The 19,913-nt window shown below is 44.8% G+C and overlaps 1 long non-coding RNA gene across 2 annotated transcripts in view; it reads left to right on the top strand.

Moving 5' to 3' along the window:
- Positions 1 to 19,357, top strand: part of LOC136656035 (uncharacterized) — a 42,056-nt gene extending 22,699 nt beyond the window's left edge. Inside the window, exons 2-3 of one of the 2 annotated variants that reach the window (XR_010794698.1) lie at positions 11,356 to 11,460; positions 19,278 to 19,357. This is a non-coding gene — a long non-coding RNA (uncharacterized lncRNA). Of the gene's footprint in view, positions 1 to 11,355; positions 11,461 to 13,608; positions 15,998 to 19,277 lie in introns of those variants that run through there. The other variant, XR_010794697.1, reaches the window with a different exon arrangement.
- Positions 19,358 to 19,913: the final 556 nt, after the last annotated feature.

Below are 19,913 nucleotides of genomic sequence, written 5' to 3'. Positions count from 1 at the left end.
ACTCCCTTCCCCTTGACTTGAGAATGGCTCCCTCTCTTGAGAGTTTTCGGCGAGGCCTGAAAACACTGTTGTTTAAACAAGCCTTCTGATTTCTGGCCTTCTTAACTTTTTTATACATCTTTTAGTTTTACAGGCTTGATTCCTCGGTGATCTGCTCTTTTACTCTTTTAATCTGACTACTGTTTTTATGGCCTCTGTAGTGTGTTTTTAAATGTTTTTATCTGCTTGTATTAATGTTTTTAAAATCTTTTTTTTATTATGTTGTTAGCCGCCCTGGGTCCCGTTAGGGAGAAGGGTGGGATAAAAATAAAGTTATTATTATTATCATCATCATCATCATCATCATCATCATCAAGCAAGAAGCGGTCATTAAGCAGGTGATGGCCAGAAATAAACACTCTTATCACGTAGAAATTCATTAGCTGCAAATGACAGAAGAAAATATGTGCGACTCTTGACCATATTTTCAAGATATGGAAGAGCCCAATTACAGGGTGACCAGATAAAAGAAGGACACAGTACCTATACCTTTAACCGTTGTATAGAAGAGGGGATTTTGGCAGGTACAGTTCAATATGGAAGGGTTTAAAAAGCTGCACCTGCCAGATCCCCTCTTCTGTACAATGGTTAAAGGTATAGGCACTGTGTCCTCCATTGTATCTGGTCACCCTGGTCCAATTATCATGTGGACCACCCTTTTAGCAGCGCTGCTTCTGCTGGGTATCGCTTTGCGGGCCAGCAGCTGAGATGTGTCTGCAGAGTGACACCTCAGCAGAAGTCTGAGGCAGGAGGTCTGGCTCAGTTGGTAGAGCTGCCGCCTTGCATGCCTGAAGATCCGAGGTTGCCAGTTCGAAACAACCGGAAGTACCCGAGAACTGACGACACGCTGATATACTGATGAGCTGACCCTCGGTGGCAGAGAGGAGTTGCCGCCAAGTGGAGCGTGGGAGGCGAAGGGCCAGAGAGAGGCCAGACCGGGAAGGAATCCAGCTGGAAGGAGGAGTTCTATGAAAGACTAGAACTATTCAATTGTAAAAATCCCTACGGGGGGGAGTGGTTAGAACAGCCTGCCAATGTAAACCGTCTTGGATTAAAGTCTGAGGAGAAATCTGACGACCAAAGAAAGGCGGTATATAAATACCTGTATAAATAAAATAAATAAGTGGAACTGCTGAAAGGGCAGCCCATGGTCTGCCCCTCCTCCCATAGTGTTCCTTGCCTTCTGAGTCCTCCTTCTGTCTGTTCCTCCCAGAGCCTTGACAGAAGCAGCGCTGCTGAAAGAGGAGCACTGGGAGAGTGCAGTTATCAGGTGGGCCAGATCAAGAGCTTCCCCAGGCCATGTGTTTACCCGTGGTTTAGTCCCCTCTGATCCTATGAATATTGCCTCACAAATCTCAAGGTCTTGACCAATTATTGTCAAAATTGTTAACAGCGCAGTCCTAGGAATGTCTACTCAGAAATAACCATACTGAGTTCTATGGGACCCACCCCTGGATAAGTGTGTATAGGATTGCAACCTTTATTTGCAAACATTCGAGTTACAGATTTTGGAAGTGCTTGACTACAAAGCGTGTATAATAAAGGCACAGTGACCCAGCTGACTTCAAATGTACGGTCTATAGGATGGCAGCCTCATTGCTTCATTGTTAATTTTCTGCTGACTGATCAGACGTTTGCGTGAAAAGGAATTTACTCATCTTAGGGCACTGGGGTAAAAGCACACTGTCTGGAACAATATATGTCATGCTCCCTTTGCCAGTTATTCTTTTACAGAATCTGTCAGTTTGTCAGCCGTGAACATTCGCTCTCCATTCCTTTGTTACTGTTTGAACTTGTTTCTTAGGTACAGTCATGAAGAAGCATTCTTTGAGTTATTTGACTGTCTTCTGATAATTGCCTCTGGGGCTTTTTATGTATACCTGACTACAAATCTAAGGTACTTTTTGCTCATCTGGATTTAGTCTAAAAGTCTAAGCATCCTTTCATGAAAAAGCTAAAAAGTCTAAGCATCCTTTCATGAATTTAAAGCACTTACCCCAAATTACCCCTGGGGGCTGGGGGATAAGAATAGGCCCTCAGTTTGGCTGTACTTGTCGTAAGAGGCGACTAAACAGCCACCTGGTAGATGGGACTCGTTAACCTGGGAAGGCAGCTCATCTGAGAGAAGGAAAACTCTGATCCCAAACCTCCACTGCCTTGTGGCTATATCCAGTTATGGAAAAGGCTTCAGGAGTCAACCTCGAGGCAAAATCCAGAGCCGGAGTCCCTGAGGCAGTTCATGGCTGAACACAGTCATGTTCTGGCAACTCCTGCGACGCCACTGGAACCAACCGTATTGGCTTCTGCCTTTCCATTGGACCATTCCAGCAACGTGGAGAGGGGGGATTTGCTGCATGGGTAACAGTCTATCCTCCATATCTACTTTACCCAGGTTTCGCGCACTGGAGAGGTCACTCTGTTCCAGAACCACTATTCAGAGTGCGATACCATAGCCTTCCGAGACTGAAGGATGCCAACAACCCCAAATTACACAACGTATAATCCCTAATCAGGTGGAGTCCCATGTCTGCAATCGGGGGTGGTGCTCTTCTCACTTTCTGTCTTTATTTCTGCAGATAAATGCTTGGGGACTGGGCTAAGCACTGCTTCATAGATGGAGCCAGGAATAAGCTGGCACATTCCTATAAGCTAACGACAGATAAAAGGTGGGATTTTACACCACTTTCTCACTGCATATTGTAATTGATGAGCCCTGCTTAGATGCTGTAAAATCACTTACAACAAGCACTACTGTACTTGGAAATGATGGAAGTCTGATCCAACTTGACCACAGTACTTGCGCTCAGGGGCGGTGTGCCGTGAAACACCACCTGATGCTGTCTTGGGTCTGCCATCTCTGCACTATAAAAAATATCCAAAACAATTACCATGCTCCTCGTGCGCTGTCGTGAAACCAGAAGTCCTACACTTCCAGGTTCACGGCAGTGCACGAGCAGCACAATAAGGAGAGGAATTATCTACTTGTCATTTGACACAGACAAAGACAATAGGCCTTGTGGTGTCCACGGTGTCCACGGTGGAATGGAAAGAAAACGGCATGGAAGAGATGGCTGCAAAAAAATTGAGCCCCTCTCCTTTATGCTTGTGGTCAAAAACAGCGCACCAGCAATATGACCTCCATGTGGTTGACAACTGCCTTGTTTTTGCATTTCCAGGCAAATACTGTAGCAGAATCAAGGATCACTGAGTCCCTGCAGGGAAATCCTGTACAGCTGTTGTGCTTTATTATGCTTGATGGGTCACAAGGCGTACAGTCCTGGGCTTATCCATATTCATGTGGATAGCATGCAGACTGCTTTAAAAATGCTGAAAATACTACTTGGTAGTGAAGGCAGCTGCAGCTAGAGTTGGGTTCTGTATGTAAATGTAAAATAGATCGCTGCCATGCTTCTGGGCCACTACATTAAAAAACAGAATCAGTTACAAAAATTACAAAGATGCAGTTACAAAGATTGCTGGTGGAAGCTGGTGGTCCTGCAGAATTTCTGTTTATCCCATGGAGTTGTGGTTGCAGCTACTAAAGGATATTGCTATTTCTTGCTGTGCTGTAAAAAGAGAGTGCAAGCCAAAGCCACTGATGGGAGCCAGCAGTGCACCTGTGATTCATGAATTGATGTTTATGATTTGTAAAACTTACAAAGTTTATACAGCTTTTTATACAGGTGGAGAATCCTTTTTGTTGGCCAGAAATCTGTGCTCCACTGCCACTTTTCAAAGTTGAAAGAAGCAGGAACAGGAACTCAAGTTCAGTGACTCGAATCCGAATCACGGTGTGCGTTTTCCAGGCATGGCTTGGGGGTGCTGCTTGCGTACTCTGATGTCATGCCACTTCCGTCTTGCCTGAAGGACCTCATGCAATGATCCGGAAGCCAGGCATTGCGCGAGCAGCAGCAACCAGCAGCAGGCTATGTTATGTTCAGAGACAGGGGCTGGGAGTGGGTGAGTGGAGGGAAACAGTTAATTTTGTTTGGGCTTAGAACTTTCAGGGTTTTGGGTTGCAGAAGTAACAACTTGCAAAAGTAACAACTAGCTACTGGGTGGGTTATCCATGTGAAGGTCCTGCGTGTGAACACGGTCCCCCCAGAACACGGGGGAGGGAGATGTCTCTTCTTTTTCCCCAGATGATCCATTGGATGGAGGATGTGTCCTGATTTTGTGTCTCTGGAAGAGGGAGGGGGAGGAGAGGAGCCTCACGGACGAGGGAGTTTCTCAGAAATGGGTGGCATATCTCCAAGTGACAGCACCAGGACTGGCTACAGGTGGCCACAGCCCTTCTCAGCGCAGTTGCAGAACTGAGGAGCAGCAGGACCATGGGGGAGTGCTGTCCGGGGTCCTGTGACCCCCTTCAGCTACACGACTGCTCCTGCAGAATAGCATTAAACAGCACACAGGAATGGGAACAAAGGAAAAACCCTTGGGACGAGAATGAGGGTGTATCAAGCACGTTCGTCATGTTTTCATTTCATCTGTGAAAAGTTGGATGATAGGTGATTGCAGTAGACCAGTGGTCCTCAGACTTTTCTGACTGGTGGCTCCCTTGACCTTCTGGATCTTACAGCCATGGTTCCCCATTAGGGCTACAATCCTACACATCGTATAGGGCAATGGGTTCTTCTCAAAGATTTTGCGGCTGTCTTGGCTGGTTTTCACAGCTTCCTGGGGAGCCACAGCTTTCACAGTTTGAGAACCACCGAGGCTTGGTGGGCTGATTGGAGGAGCTTGGCAGGTCAGAAGAAGCTGATTTACGGGCTATTAAGGGACAGGACTCCAAGTATTATTCTTTCTTTGTACCCTAAGGGAGTGGGGCAAATGAAGTACCTCTCCTGGTTAATTTTTGCAGGGTTGCCAAATTATCATCACAACAATTTGTTCATTCACTAGATTTACTAGAAAGCAGATCAATTTCTCTGTGCCTACATTTGCAGAATCTGACCGTCTAGGTAAGTTTTTTTGTTGTTGGCTTCCCTGCTTTTCTCACTAGGGACAAAAAAAAATTGCATGTGTTGACAATAACTACTGGGAGAAAATGGACACTGATTTTACTGCACTTGAATTCAATTACTGGTCAGGTTGCATGTGCTTTTAGAGGGCCTGAATATTAAATTGAATGTGTGTAACAATAGATTTCTGATTACAGTATGTCTTCTGAGTGGAAGCTCTTTTAGAACACTCCATGAAACTCTACGAGACACAAAACAAGTCAGACTTTTTAAAAAGAAAAATACTGCATATTTAGAATTTTTGGCTATGAAGATTTGATTATATATTTTACATGAAGTAACTTAAATAACACAGACAGTTTTTAAACTAGATTTCTGTTTCTTGTTAACTTAAACCATTTTCGCCCCATGTTGCATATGTGGTTGGCAACCTTCAGTCTCCAAAGACTATGGTATAAGCCTACAGCACCCGGTATTCCCAGGTGGTCTCCCATCCAAGTACTAACCAGGCCTGACTCTGCTTAGCTTCCAAGATCAGATGAGATCTGGCATATGCAGGGTAACAGTTGCTGCTTATATATGCAACAGGGATCAAATGTGTACACCTGTGGGCTGGGCAGAAATGGGTTAAAAGTGGGAACAAGTGGTATTATAGAGTTATCTTTGGTCTGAACAATTGTGAGCCCACCAATTCAAACACAGTCTGCCAGGTATGCACTGTGGCCAGCCAGGTGCTTAGCAAGCAGAAAGACCCAGGTTCAATTCCTGACGTTTTGGAATACAGGAAAAGTCTCTGCTAGAAACTATGGAAAACTGCTGTCAGTGATTTTCAACCAGTAGGCAGCCATGGCAGATGTGCCGTGGGAGTTTGGGGGAGGATCATTTATTAGTAGGCCATTGGTGGATGTGAGCCCCCCACCAGCAGCATGTTGTGCCTTGTCAATTTTTAAAATAACTGATGGTGACAAGTTTAGAGCCCAATCCTATGCAGGTCTACTCAAAAGTTCTGATATTACACTTATTGCCCAATTCTATCCCCAGCCATGTTATAGCATGCAGCTGCACCAAGACGTGCACACTGCACGATATGGGGGGAAACTGGAAAGCCTGCAGGAGGAAAGTAAAGTATTCCCCCCCCCCCAAAGTAGGCTGGGTGTTCAATCAGCTGTGGGTGTCCTTGGACATACACCAGCCATTTTGGAGGTGTACGTCCAAGGAAGGTGTGAAGAGGTTATAAAAAGATAGATAAAATCCAGCATGTGTGACTGCCACAGGATCCACCCCACGTCCCCCAACATGCCCCTAATTTCTCTTCCCAAATGCCCCATTACTTCTCCTCCCTTCCCACAGCCCACTCTACTGCTAACTTACCAGGGCCACTGCTGCGCATGACATGCCTCTTGCCATTTACAGCAATGACCTGGCAGTGACTTTCATGCCACTATAAGGGACCTGACTCTGCTTGTTTTGATGGCGTAAGGACAAATCTTATCATCCTTTCCAGACCTAATCCACCTTTATGGGTCCACTCAGACTTATGCCAGCTATATAACAGGTGCATATCCAAGAAGACCTACTGAGCCAGCAGGGGTCTTCCATAGGGCAAGGGAACAAATGTTAGTGCCACTGCATTGCTATGTGGAAAGTTAGGCTTGGACTGTAACTATACAGTAATTGGGACCTGTTCTAAGCTTCCATGGTACCTGAGTCTTGTGTTGCTATACTTCATACATAGAGGTAGGTTTTTTCAGTGATAATGATAATGAAATAAAGGCACATAACACTGCTTTCTGCACTTCTCATTTCTGTGAAAACAACAACAAAAAACCCACCTAATGTCCCATTCCTAACCAACTTTCCAGCACTGGTGCAACCGCAACACAGCCCCGAGGTAAGGGAACAAGTGTTCCTATATCTTGAGGAGGACTTTGTGACTGCCTCCCCACCACAGGATGCAGTACATGCCCATTGGCATGGCTGCACTGGCACTGGAAAATTGGATAGGGTTGGACCCATAATCTGCTAAACGTCCGAAAAGATAAAACCATTCTCTAACTCCTCTGCATATTCTCTAACATCCCTAAATGCACGTGGCTACATCTGCTGACACTATACCGCCTATATCACCTACCCAGTATGGTTTTAAAGCGATTGTAATTTATAATTATAATTTATTAAAATGTACCCTTGGAATAAAAACACATAACATTGCTTTCTGCACTTCTAACTTTGGAAAACAACAAAATCTGTGATAAAATAAAACAGTTTTCACCCACTTCTACCCATACGGTTTGTTACTTTGATAACTTTCTGAACTTATACAGTTGCATAGTTGAAGCAGGCCTTTGGAACTGCAACAGAAGGCATCTATCTCCGGGCCAGATCAGATGGAAAGCTCTTCAACCTCTCCAGACTGAGAGCAAAGTCCAAAGTCCAGCTGAAATGTCTGCGTGACTTCCTCTTTGCCGACGATGCAGCTGTCACTACCCACTCTGCCAAAGATCTCCAGCAGCTCATGGATCGTTTTAGCAAGGCCTGCCAAGATTTTGGACTGACAATCAGCCTAAAGAAAACACAGGTCATGGTTCAGGATGTGGACTCACCTCCCTGCATTACAATCTCTGCGCATGAACTGGAGGTTGTCCATGACTTTGTGTACCTTGGCTCAACTATCTCCAATACTCTTTCTCTTGATACTGAGCTAAACAAACGCATCGGTAAAGCAGCTACCACGTTTTCCAGACTCACAAAGAGAGTCTGGTCCAACAAGAAGCTGACAGAACATACCAAGATCCAGGTCTACAGAGCTTGCGTCCTGAGTACACTTCTGTACTGCAGCGAGTTATGGACTCTCCGCTCACAACAGGAGAGGAACGCTTTCCACATGCGCTGCCTCCAGTGCATTCTCGGCATCACCTGGCAGGACAAAGTTCCAAACAACACAGTCCTGGAACGTGCTGGAATCCCTAGCATGTATGCACTGCTGAAACAGAGACGCCTGCGTTGGCTCGGTCATGTCGTGAGAATGGATGATGGCCGGATCCCAAAGGATCTCCTCTATGGAGAACTCGTGCAAGGAAAGCGCCCTACAGGTAGACCACAGCTGCGATACAAGGACAACTGCAAGAGGGATCTGAAGGCCTTGGGGATGGACCTCAACAAGTGGGAAACACTGGCCTCTGAGCAGTCCGCTTGGAGGCAGGCTGTGCAGCATGGCCTTTCCTAGTTTGAAGAGACACTTGGCCAACAGTCTGAGGCAAAGAGGCAAAGAAGGAAGGCCCATAACCAGGGAGACAGACCAGGGACAGACTGCACTTGCTCCCGGTGTGGAAGGGATTGTCACTCCCGGATTGGCCTTTTCAGCCACACTAGACGCTGTGCCAGAACCACCTTTCAGAGCGCGATACCATAGTCTTTCGAGACTGAAGGTTGCCAATACAATACAGTTGCATAGTTCTTCAGTTTTACTGCTTAAAATTTTACACTTGTGTAATTTTATGGTTTCACTGACGAATTTTGCATTTTGCAAACTGATAAAAAAAACATTTAAAACTCCAAACATTTAGAGAAAGGCAAAGTGAAAAAACAAAACTTCTAAACACAGCGATATAAATTCAAAAGGGGAGGGGTAGTTTTGATTCAACCATGGTGAAAAACTACAATTTCTGTCCATCTGTCCTTTGAGAAAGGTATGGCATCTGTTAATCTAGCCACATCACTCCCCAAAGGAATAGGGCTAGAGGCAGAAATAGGAACCCCAATTTAAATGTTTTGACAATCCAGTCAAAACACAGAATTGCCTCGGGATACTGCACACTTTAACCCTGCTGTCTTTCTGAGACTTGCGTTCCCCTGAGGCCATGTTGGAGGCCTGTCCCTCCAACATGCTACATGCATACATAGATCCACAAATCCTAATAGCTACTGAAAAGGAAAAGGAGAAGCAGGTATGAAGACAAGAGGCTTTAAAAATGAGTATGTCTATCCGACGTGGGCAGGCAATAAAAGTTCATAATATATGTTTCTAATTCCTCTGAATGCTATAAAAAGACCATTTTATCAAACAGGCAATTAATAACATATCTTATCTTTTGGAAGCAGATGCCCTCCAATAATATTATAAAGGACCATAATTAATAGGGTGGCCAGACTTTTTTCCACCCATTTTAAACATCTGTAATATCTCTATGGCAACCCCAGCAATTCATCACTCTCCTGGGAAAGCAGTAGTAGAAGAAGTAGTACTGGAACAAATCTATTTCAAGAATCTTTAAAATAATAGGAAGTATGGATGGAATTTCTAATTTTGAGTTTAAATATGCTGGGAGTAATAAGAAGGCCTTCGCTATGGGTACCTTTCCTGTAGTGGAGAAAGGCACAGGATGTTCCCCTGATCCACAGTCTGAGGATGGATTTCCCTGAAATGTTTGGGTCTGTCTGAGATTTACTGCTTATGAACTTTTCTTGAGTGTGTGTATTCTGTACAGCAAGCTTACACAGCATCATGGGATTTGTACTCCTTAAGAATGCATATTACTCTGAGTTATAGTTCTTGAATATGCATTTTTGCTCAAACTTCTGAAAGTGCAGATGTCGAGAAGATACGTAATGCTGAGTCATATGAAGTGTGAAAATGCCAGTGAATCCGGCAAAACCAGAAGCACAGTTTCTGACTGTGTCAGGAGTCTTAGGAAGGCTTCCGTGTGGTCCTAGAGGCACGTGAGGCTCTGTGCCCGGAGCATTTACCCCGATCATTAATGGCAGGTCTGCAACTGGATCAAAGTGTGGCAAACATGATTAAGACCACAACATTTCTGGAATAATGTCAGCTTGTAGGAATGCAGTGAATTTTTGTTTTTGGTGAATAGTGATGGTGACAATGCATTCCTTTCCTTACTCTTCATATATCACAATAGCAAGATCTGCTCCCCTCCATTGGTTGTTGTAGACTACTGCAGGATAGTCATGGGGATTTGTTTTTGCCTTGATCTCAGTCTTCCTTATAAATAATTAGATAACATTCTGGGCAGTGGCGGACCTCCCATACATTCTGTGGGGCAAATGCCCCGGGCACGGAGCCCCGCGTGCCTTTAGGACCATACAAAAGCCTCTCTGAAGCTCCTGATGGGGTTGGAAACTGTGTTTCTGTATTTCTGAAAGCACAGTTTGAAGTGTCAGGGAAGCCTCAGGAAGCTTGGGCTTGCACAAGGCTCCGTAAGCTTCAGGTAAGTGGAGGGGCCAGATTTGTGGCTACTCGACCCTGCCCCTGTTATTTAGCTGGCGCAGAGTAAAGCAGCCCTGTGTTGGGCCAGGAAACGTGACATTGGGCTCTGGATCGGGTGGAGCAGAGCCAGTTCTGCCCACTGCCCGCCCCAATCCCTCTCTCGCCCTGCCTTCCTCCTGCCCTCCCCCGGCCTCTCCTTCATGCCCCCCCCACTCACCATTTCACTGCCCGGCACTCACCGGTTGGTGTTCCTGTGTCCTCTGACCAGTGCTGGCCCAGCGCCGAGTCATCTCCAGCATTGAGCCATCTCCTGCGCTGGGCTGGCGCTGATTGCCGCAGGCATGCCTTATTGTGGGCCAGTGTGCATCACTTGGGACGGGGCCCTCAGAAATATAAGTGCTATCTCAACAACATCAATGACTGCTGAGGTACTAGGGCTGGAGATGTCTGCTCTTTTAGCTTTGCTACAAATCGTCTCCTTACTCTGCTGGGAACTAAATGTCCATGCACAGATTTATAGTATTGGCAGCACACACCTACGCATGTCTACTCAGAAGTAGGTCTAATTGAATTCAATGGGATTTATTCCCAGGTAAGTGTGTATAGGATTGCAGCCTGACAGCCCAATCCTATGCCTTTCTACTCAGAAGTAAGTCCCATTAGAGTCAATGGAGCTTACTCCCAGGAAGGTGTGGATAGGACTGGACTATGAGTTGCTAGCCTCTATGTTTTTAGTGATCCTGTAGCGTACTTTAATAGTGCTACTGAAATTAGAAATGAAACGTCTGATAAGCATCAATACCCTCCAGGCCTAGTTTTTCCTCTCTTCTTGCTGGTGAAGCAGTTGGATGGCTGGAGTCAGGAGTCTGCTATCACAAAACAATGTCTGCTGAAAGTTGTAAAACAAATTAGCTTCTGCATTGTTAGGATAAGAAGCTAATTTAAAGTCCAGACACTCCTAGAACTGTGTGCGCAGATGAGAGGGGAAGCGAAGAGGATTAACCTTATGTAAATTTATCCTCTGTCTCCCTCATGAGTTCAGAACAGCGAGTTTTACATCCAATCACATTCCAGTTTGGAGTCCTTTGGAAAAGCTTCTGCCTGATAGGTCTTCCTTGTTACTCTCTCCAGACGAAACCGGTTCACTGAAAACGATGCGCAGCAAAAATCGGAGACGTGGAAATCTCTGAGTGAGGTCACCACAAGGTTATTGAAGACCATTCCAAAAAGTTAAACGTATGTACCTGAGGGTAATTCAGTCGTAGAATTTTGTGTGGATATTATTATAATGTTGACATGGGAAGTTCCTTGGAATGGGGACTTCTGTTCAGTCATTTCTGCCCAACGTTGCATATACACAAGTGGGATCAAATGTGTATATCTGTGGGCTGGGCAGCTTGGGTGAAACAGACTTGACTTATGCTCATGGTTGCACATGTCTCTTGAGGCTGGGTAGCCAAAATACCAGTGACAGGTAGGGGCCTAGATTTCAGACAGATGTGGGGGCAGTGCCGTAACTACAGGGGGTGTAAAGCACTAAGTTTTTCAGGAAGCCTCACCGGGCCCCCCTTCCCTTTCAGAGCTATTCCAGGCAAGGGGAGCAAAAGGGAGGTGTATGTCTGGCTCCAAAGTCGAGGGGGAAGGGCCCTTTGCATGCTGCGGTGAGGCTCCCTGCCAAACTTAGTGCTTTGCACCCCCCTTTAGCTACGCCACTGAGTAGGGCAGACTGATGCTGCTGCTTGTGCAAACCAGTTGAACTGGCAGTGGTACAAAACAGGACTGCAGCGATGCTGTTAATTTGGCTTTAACCTTCCTCGGAAGAGAGATACGGCCTGTTCACACAGTCACCCAGCCATCTGTCATTTTGTGGTGAAGGAAATGGACTCTTCTCAGTCATACAAATGAGAGCCTGACTACATGTTACGCTCACCAGGTGACTGTAAAGCAGCTGAGCTCGAGAATCCTCTAGCCCAGCAGCTGACAGTAGGAGACAGCCGGAAGGGTTTTCTTTTTGAAATCATAAGAACATAAGAACAGCCTCACTGGATCAGGCCATAGGCCCATCTAGTCCAGCTTCCTGTATCTCACAGCGGCCCACCAAATGCCCCAGGGAGCACACCAGATAACAAGAGACCTGCAAGTCTTCCTGGGAATTGTAGTTAAGAACATAAGAACAGCCCCACTGGATCAGGCCACAGGCCCATTAATCCAGCTTCCTGTATCTCACAGCAGCCCACCAAATGCCCCAGGGAGCACACCAGATAACAAGAGACCTCATCCTGGTGCCCTCCCTTGCTGAGGGGGGAATCATGCTGAGGGGGGAAGGAGATGCTTCTGGCTAGTGGGCTTATCTCTTGGTTTCTCACTTAGCTAGTCTCTTATAAATAGAGGTGTTTGGAAATGGTGTTATTTATTTTACTCCGAAGTAATCCCATTGTGTTCAGTAAGACTTAGGCTGTAATTCTGTCTTATTCACCGGCAACAATCACCAGGGCCAGCCTTAGGAGGGCCCCCCAATTCCCGCGGGGTCCTTCTACTCACCAAGATGAGTGGCAGTGCTAAAGCACTGAGCACGGCCAACTACTTCCAGGGGTGGCAACCATATGATGCCAATTGGACTCGGGGGCAGGCAGGAGGGAAGGCCATTAGGTGGCAGTGCTTCAGTCACCACACTCTCCTTGCAATGCCTTTTATGGAAGTATCCATGCTAGACTGTCACCTATAGAGCAAGTTGCCTGCTATGGCTGAAGGTGCTCTGTTCGTTACTGCAGTGCAGGACCTCTCCAGGTCCAATTTGGCCTAAGGCCAGCCCTGACAATCACCTCCACTCATAAAATATTGCCAGGAGGTACCTTCTCACCATATGACATCAAGATAATTCCTTCCAGCTTTATGCCTAGTAACATGTTGGCTTAATTAATGATCTCTTCCACCCTTTTCATGACAAAGGGGGATCCCATGCTTAGGCCTTTATATATGCAGCTCCGTACATGGAATTCCTTCCTTGTAGAATACTTCTGTCAATGGTACATATTCTGCAAGGCAGGAACTCCACGTATTGGGTTGCACCTTGCTGCAAAATTAGATACGAGTCCTTAACTATGAGGGCTGCCGCCAGCAATGCCAATTTATTTTGTCTTTGCCTTACCACCATGTTACTAAGATCATAAGACTGTCACACTGGATCTGAACAAGGGGTCCACCTGTCTCTGTCCTCTAAGAATGGTCAGTCACATTCCACTTAGAAGTTCATAAGTGATAGTGTTTTCCCTCTATTGGGACGATCGGAAACTATTCTTTTTCTGTACATGGAACTATTACTTTGAGCTGCCCTGGTTGCTAGCCCCCAAACAGTGATGGAAGTGTTAATATATTTACACTTAGGGCAGGATGTCTGGTCTAGAGGGTAGAGCCTCCATTTGCCTGAAGATAACATCCGCAAGTCACCAGTTCGAGGCCACTGGCACCATGAATGGTGAGACCTTGAAGCAGCTGACAAGCTGAGCTGAGTTATTCCACCTGCTCTTTGGTGTGAGCGAAGAAGCGTCTTGTCTGCCCTCCATGTGACAGATGAAGGAGCTGCTTGTCAGCTTGCATGGGAGGAAATCGGAGGCCAGAATGTGATACCAGATCAAAAAGATCCATCTGAAATGTTGTGGTTCTTGAGAGAACTTTTCTCCGATTGTAAAAATCCCTACGGGGATTTAGAACAGCCTGCCCATGTAAACCGCCTTGAATAAAGTCTGAGGAGAAATCTGACAACCAAGAAAGGTGGTATATAAATACATGTATCATCATCATCATCATCATCATTATTATTATTATTATTATTATTATTATTATTATTATTATTATTATTATTATTATTAATGTATTTATTTTCTGGAACTAATAATTTTTTTCTAGTATTCTTATCTTTGTGGATGAAAAATTTTCCAGAAATGCTATAATTCCAGGAATGCCATTTAGTTATTTGATTTTTCTCTGTAAACTGCTTTGTGAACATTTAGTTGAAAAGCGGTATATAAATACTGTTGTTGTTGTTGTTGTTATTATTATTATTATGTTTTTGTTTCCAGAACATAATGCAATCCTAAACACAATCCTGTGACTGCAATCCTATGTACACTTTCCTGAGAGTAAGCCCCATTGAAGACAGTAGGCCTTACTTCTGTGTAGACAAGCATAGATCGTGCTCTCAGTCCATTCTGACCCACATCACCTCTGCCACCACCATTATCTAATATTTTTGTATTTTTCTAATTCTTACAAGATTTATGGGGTTATAAACACTGTATGACACAGTACTTTTGGTTTATTTCTGAACCACTACCTGTTTTTTTTCATGTCCACAAATTGTCATTTTCATTAGTGGGCTCCATATTTTTATATTTTAATATTCCTTTTCATTTCCTCAATTCTAGGGCCAAATCCTATCCAATTTTCCAGCGCTCCCTGCAGTAGGGAGGCTGTCACGGAGGCCTCCTCCAGGTAAGGGAATGTTTGCTCCCTCGCCTGGAGACTGCGTTGCGACTGCACTGGCATTGGAAGTTGAAGAGGATTGGGCCCCTAGTCATCTCATGTAGCAATTACACAGGCTTCTTTACCTGGCATATTTTACCTTATAGTTCCTAAACAATTTTGTAGTTGTGTACACAATATATGGAAAAACCGGTGTTTTTCTAACTGATACCACATCACCTTTACTGACCTAATATTACTCCTAAGTTGAATATCCTGATTCTTCTGAGATTTACAATAAAAGCTACTGAGAATAAAATTAACTTTGAAAAGAGAACAAGGCAGAGGCATCAAGTGAAAAAAAAAGTGAAACTGGGTTTTTGTAAAGCGAGATTTTGAGAAATACAATGTTAGTCTTAAAAAGAAATAATATACTGAAATATGCCTGCATAAACTAAATATGTACTTGTCGTAAGAGGTGACTAAACAGCCACAGGCGACTAAACAGGTAGATGGGACTCATTAACCTGGGAAGGCAAGCTCATCTGAGAGAAAGAAAACTCTGATCCCAAACCTCCACTGCCTTGTGGCTACACCCATTTATGGAAAAGGCTTCAGGAGTCAACCTCGAGGCAAAATCCGGAGCCAGAGTCCCTGAGGCAGTTCATGGCTGAACACAGTCACGTTCTGGCAACTTCTGCGACGCCACTGGAACCAACTGTATTCGCTTCTGCCTTTCCATTGGACCATTTCAGCGACGTGGAGAGGGTGGATTTGCTGCATGGGAAACAGTCTATCCTCCATATCTATTTTACCCAGGCTTCGCGCACTGGAGAGGACACTGTTCCAAGACACTGTTCAGAGCACGATACCATAGTCTTTCGAGACTGAAGGATGCCAACAAGAAACTAAATATGCATAATATATTTTATTTTGCTTCTTTATCCTGTGATATGCATTTTGTTCATAAGCCTTTTTTAAAAATTAAAAATAATCAGTTACAACTACTGTACTTTTCCAGGTGAAATAAATATCCGTGGGCCACTTGTACAGTGCCCTTCTCAGGGCTTCTAAAGCTTTTTTAAGGAAGGAAAATCTGAATTGAACACATTATTCTGAAGCTGATCACCATAGGCTTCTGAAATAGAAGGCTTATTGCTAATTGGCTGTGGTGATAAATGGCCCATTCCTATTGGGGTTGAGTGGAAGTGGAACTCAAGTTTCACTGGTGCTGATGTCATAAGAACAAACCCCAATGCCACGTAACATTTGTTTTTTTGTGAAAATGATGTTTTCATTTTCATCAGATAACCCCAGGGAAAACTTCATTGACAGTGAAAATCTCCATTGCAGGTGAAAAAAGGATTCCAGCTTATTTTTAGTCCTGCTTCTTTTTTACACCCAAAATGACCCTAAGAGGTGTTAATTGTCTTGCCAGCAACGATTAACGTCAACAGACTGTGAGCCTGTTAGCCCGACATGAATTTTTTACTGCCGTAGTGGGCAGAATTGATTTCCAAAAGCGCTTCACTGTGACCTCAAGAGCACTTTGCTGAGAAGTTGCAAACTATTGAGAAGTTATGTAAACCTCTTAACTTTTTGGACCAAGCCCAGTGATATTAGCAAGCCCTTCTAAGAGTGATTATTAAAATATTTCTTCTCTTTCAGTCATGCTCAAGTAGCAAAAATAAAATAGTACATATTCTGGAAAATACTGTTTTGACTTCACTGCCAGCTCAGGTTACTGTTACCCCTACAGAGCATCCAAAGTAAACATATGACACAACATGAAATTATCAGTTGTGCAATTTTCTATGGAAATATTCAGAAATGAATGTGATTTTTACAGAAGGTCTGCACCATCTGGGTGATTGACTTTTCCTGTCAAGTTTTTTTTTTTTTTTACCTTCGAGTGAGCACAGGCAGGACCTCAGAGGTCCTGTACAAAATACATACTGCAGACACTCCACATGTTTATGTAATTAAAGCCCAATTCATTCTTTGGGCAATCAAGACTTTTCCATGATAGTCTAATTAACTTAGCTATGTTTCAACATGTAGTCAAACATTTGGGCTTGGATTCCAAGAAGGGACACGTGCATGCAATTTCTTTGGTGTGAGCAGCTGGGCTGTGCCTGCTGTTTTCACACCTCAACAGCTCCCACTTCTGGAAAGACAAATCACTTGCCTCTCTGACAGTTGGATGATGCTGCAGCAAAAACAGCAATGATCGCCTCAGCTTGGCAATGCAGCCCTGAGGTCTCCTAAGAACATAAGAACAGCCCCACTGGATCAGGCCATAGGCCCATCCAGTCCAGCTTCCTGTATCTCACAGCAGCCCACCAAATGCCCCAGGGAGCACACCAGATAACAAGAGATCTGCATCCTGGTGCATTCTGACATAGCCCATTTCTAAAATCAGGAGGTTGCACATACACATCAGGGCTTGTAACCCGTAATGGATTTTTCCTCCAGAAACTTGTCCAATCCCCTTTTAAAGGTATCCAGGCCAGATGCCGTCACCACATCCTGTGGCAAGGAGTTCCACAGACCAACCACACGCTGAGTAAAGAAGTATTTTCTTTTGTCTGTCCTAACCCTCCCAACACTCAATTTTAGTGGATGTCCCCTGGTTCTGGTGTTATGTGAGAACATAACATGTCCCCAAGGTCCCCGAGGTCTCCCACTCCCACCCCATTGGCATGGCTGTATCAGCACTGGAAAGTTGGATTGGGCCCTCAGTTCCTTTTCCACCAAAGGAATCTGTGAAGTGATGCTCTTTTCCCCCCCTCACACAACACCAGAACCAAGGGCCATCCACTCCGAGGCGGACCTGCCATTCATTTGTTGGGACAGATGCCTCAGGCGCAGAGCCTTGCACACTTTTATGATCCCATGGAAGCCTTTCTGAGGCTCCCAACGGGGTCGGAGACTGTGCTTCTGGTTTGCCAGAAACACAGTTTAAAGCGTCGGGGAATTTTCAGGAGGCTTCTCTAATGTGTCCTGGAGTTGTGCAAGGCGCTGTATGCTCCAAGTAAGTGGGGGGAGGGGTGGATTTGCATGCAGGGGAGTGGTGGCATCACGTGGCGGGCATCATTGTGGACCTTTGCGCTGGGGCGCAGGGCTGGGAAGGTTCACTACTGCATTTACTAAAACTGAGTGTTGGGAGAGTTAGAACAGACCAAAGAAAATTTCGTTACCCAGCATGTAATTAGTCTGTGGAACTCCTTGCCACATGATGTGGTGACGGCATCTGGCCTAGATGCCTTTAAAAGGGGATTGGACAAATTTCTGGAGGCCAAGTCCATCAAAGGTTACCAGCTATAATGTGCATGTGCAACCTCCTGATCTTAAAAGTAGGCTGCCTAAGAATGGCAAAGCAAGGGAGTGGGACCAGGATGCAGGTCTCTTGTTGTCTTGCGTGCTTTCCGAGGCATCTCGTGGGCTACTGAGAGATACAGGAAGCTGCACTAGATGGGTTTTGGCCTGATCCAGCAGGGCATTTCTTATGTTCTTATGAAGAAGGAGGATTGATAACCAAACTCCACTTAATAATGCAAAAAGACGGTTAGCTTGATGGGGCACACACAGGGGGAATCTGCTAATGCAGATATTAACTATTAGTATTATTTATATACTGCTTTTCAACAGGAAGAATCCAAAAAGTGGTTTACAAAGTAAAATAAATTAATAAATGGTTCCCTGCCCCAAAGGGCTCGCAATCTAAAAAAAAAAAATACATGTCTGAGTTAAGACTTTGAATCCCTTTGAACCTTGGCACCAGTGCACCAGCATCCAATCTACAAGTGTCTTTCTGAGTTCATGACTTTTGCACTAGACTACCTCAATACAGAACTACAAAACAGACAGCCTGCAATTTTTTAAAAAGTTAAAATACAATTTATAAAGTTTCTGGTTTTTAATAAAAATGTCATGTGCGTCTATTGGCAGGCACAAGTGCAGCCATTATTCCAGTGTTCACAATTTTCTGTCCTAGGGCAAACTTTTAAGAGCGACGCAGAATCTGCCAGAATAAAAACTGGTTTCCTGTACTAGCAATGATTACCATCTGGCCAAGCAGTTGTTGGACATCCGCCATTGAATTCTAAAAGACTAATTCTGGCAAAACGGTTGAATCCATCCCCTCTCCTGGCTTAGGATTTTGCTGGCTGGATCCAGCACAGATTTATTGACCTCATTAAAAAGGTATCCCTAAGCAAGATTTATAAGAAGTGGCACCTTTATATGGAAGAGGGTCGTTAAGTTGTCGAGCTGCCCATTTTGCCAGCTGACAGGCTGAAGCGTGAATCCTCATTATATTGGGCTCTCATTTGTAGCACTCCCCTTGGAACAGTATAAAGCAAACGACCAAGATTTCCAATGTCAGATCCTATATAATTATTGCTCTTAGATTTCTATCGCACATAGAATAGGAAGGCACTGTAATTAGAGTCAATTTATGACAAGTTAAAAGTACTTGTTTACATTTGTGTTATCACTGAGGTTTTATAGGATCAGCCGCTAGGCAGCAAGTGACAGGAGACAGACTTCGATAACACTTGCTCTTTGGCATTTGCCCTTGTTCCCTTAAGGGACTGGAAAACTTTCAAGGAGTTGGGTCTGATGTGTGCAGCGTGATGAGGTGGAACAATCGGAGATGGGTACAGTGGATTGTACTACTTCAGGCTGCAGGTGGAAAGTGTAAGTTTTTAGGACATTCCCAAGTAAAATGACATCTCTGCCAGTGAAAAATTAGCATGCTTGATTTTTTCAGAATTAATTGACTGATTGGTGAGAGAGGGAAGTATAGTGGACCCTCATTCATGGGCTTGACATCCATGGATTCAAGTATCTGCAGATGCTGAACCCACAGCTGGAGGGCCTCAGAAGACCCCCCCTGGACACGACTAGAAGCAACTTCTGGTTTGAGCTGACAATTTCTTGTCACGTCCAGGAGGCCTTCTGAGGAGGCCGTGCACAAGCTCCAGAGAGCAGCGCCCCCGGTAAGCTATTGTGGGGCTGTTGATTTGTCAATTCAGTTATTTGCAGAAGTCAATATCTGCAGACAAGGGGGTCCCTCGAACTATCCCCTAGAGATACTGAGGGCCCACTACATCAGCAACAGGTGACCTCTCTCACCTGTCTACCATTTTGCAGGAATATATCCATCTTATTTTTCTAGAGCAGTGGTTCCCAAAGTGGTGGGTTGCAACCCACCACGGGAACCG

The sequence above is a fragment of the Tiliqua scincoides genome, chromosome 6 (genome assembly GCF_035046505.1).
Source record: "Tiliqua scincoides isolate rTilSci1 chromosome 6, rTilSci1.hap2, whole genome shotgun sequence".
Taxonomy (NCBI): Eukaryota; Metazoa; Chordata; class Lepidosauria; order Squamata; family Scincidae; genus Tiliqua; species Tiliqua scincoides.
Note: the sequence above shows the minus strand (reverse complement) of the source record. Positions and strands in the feature narration are given on the sequence as shown.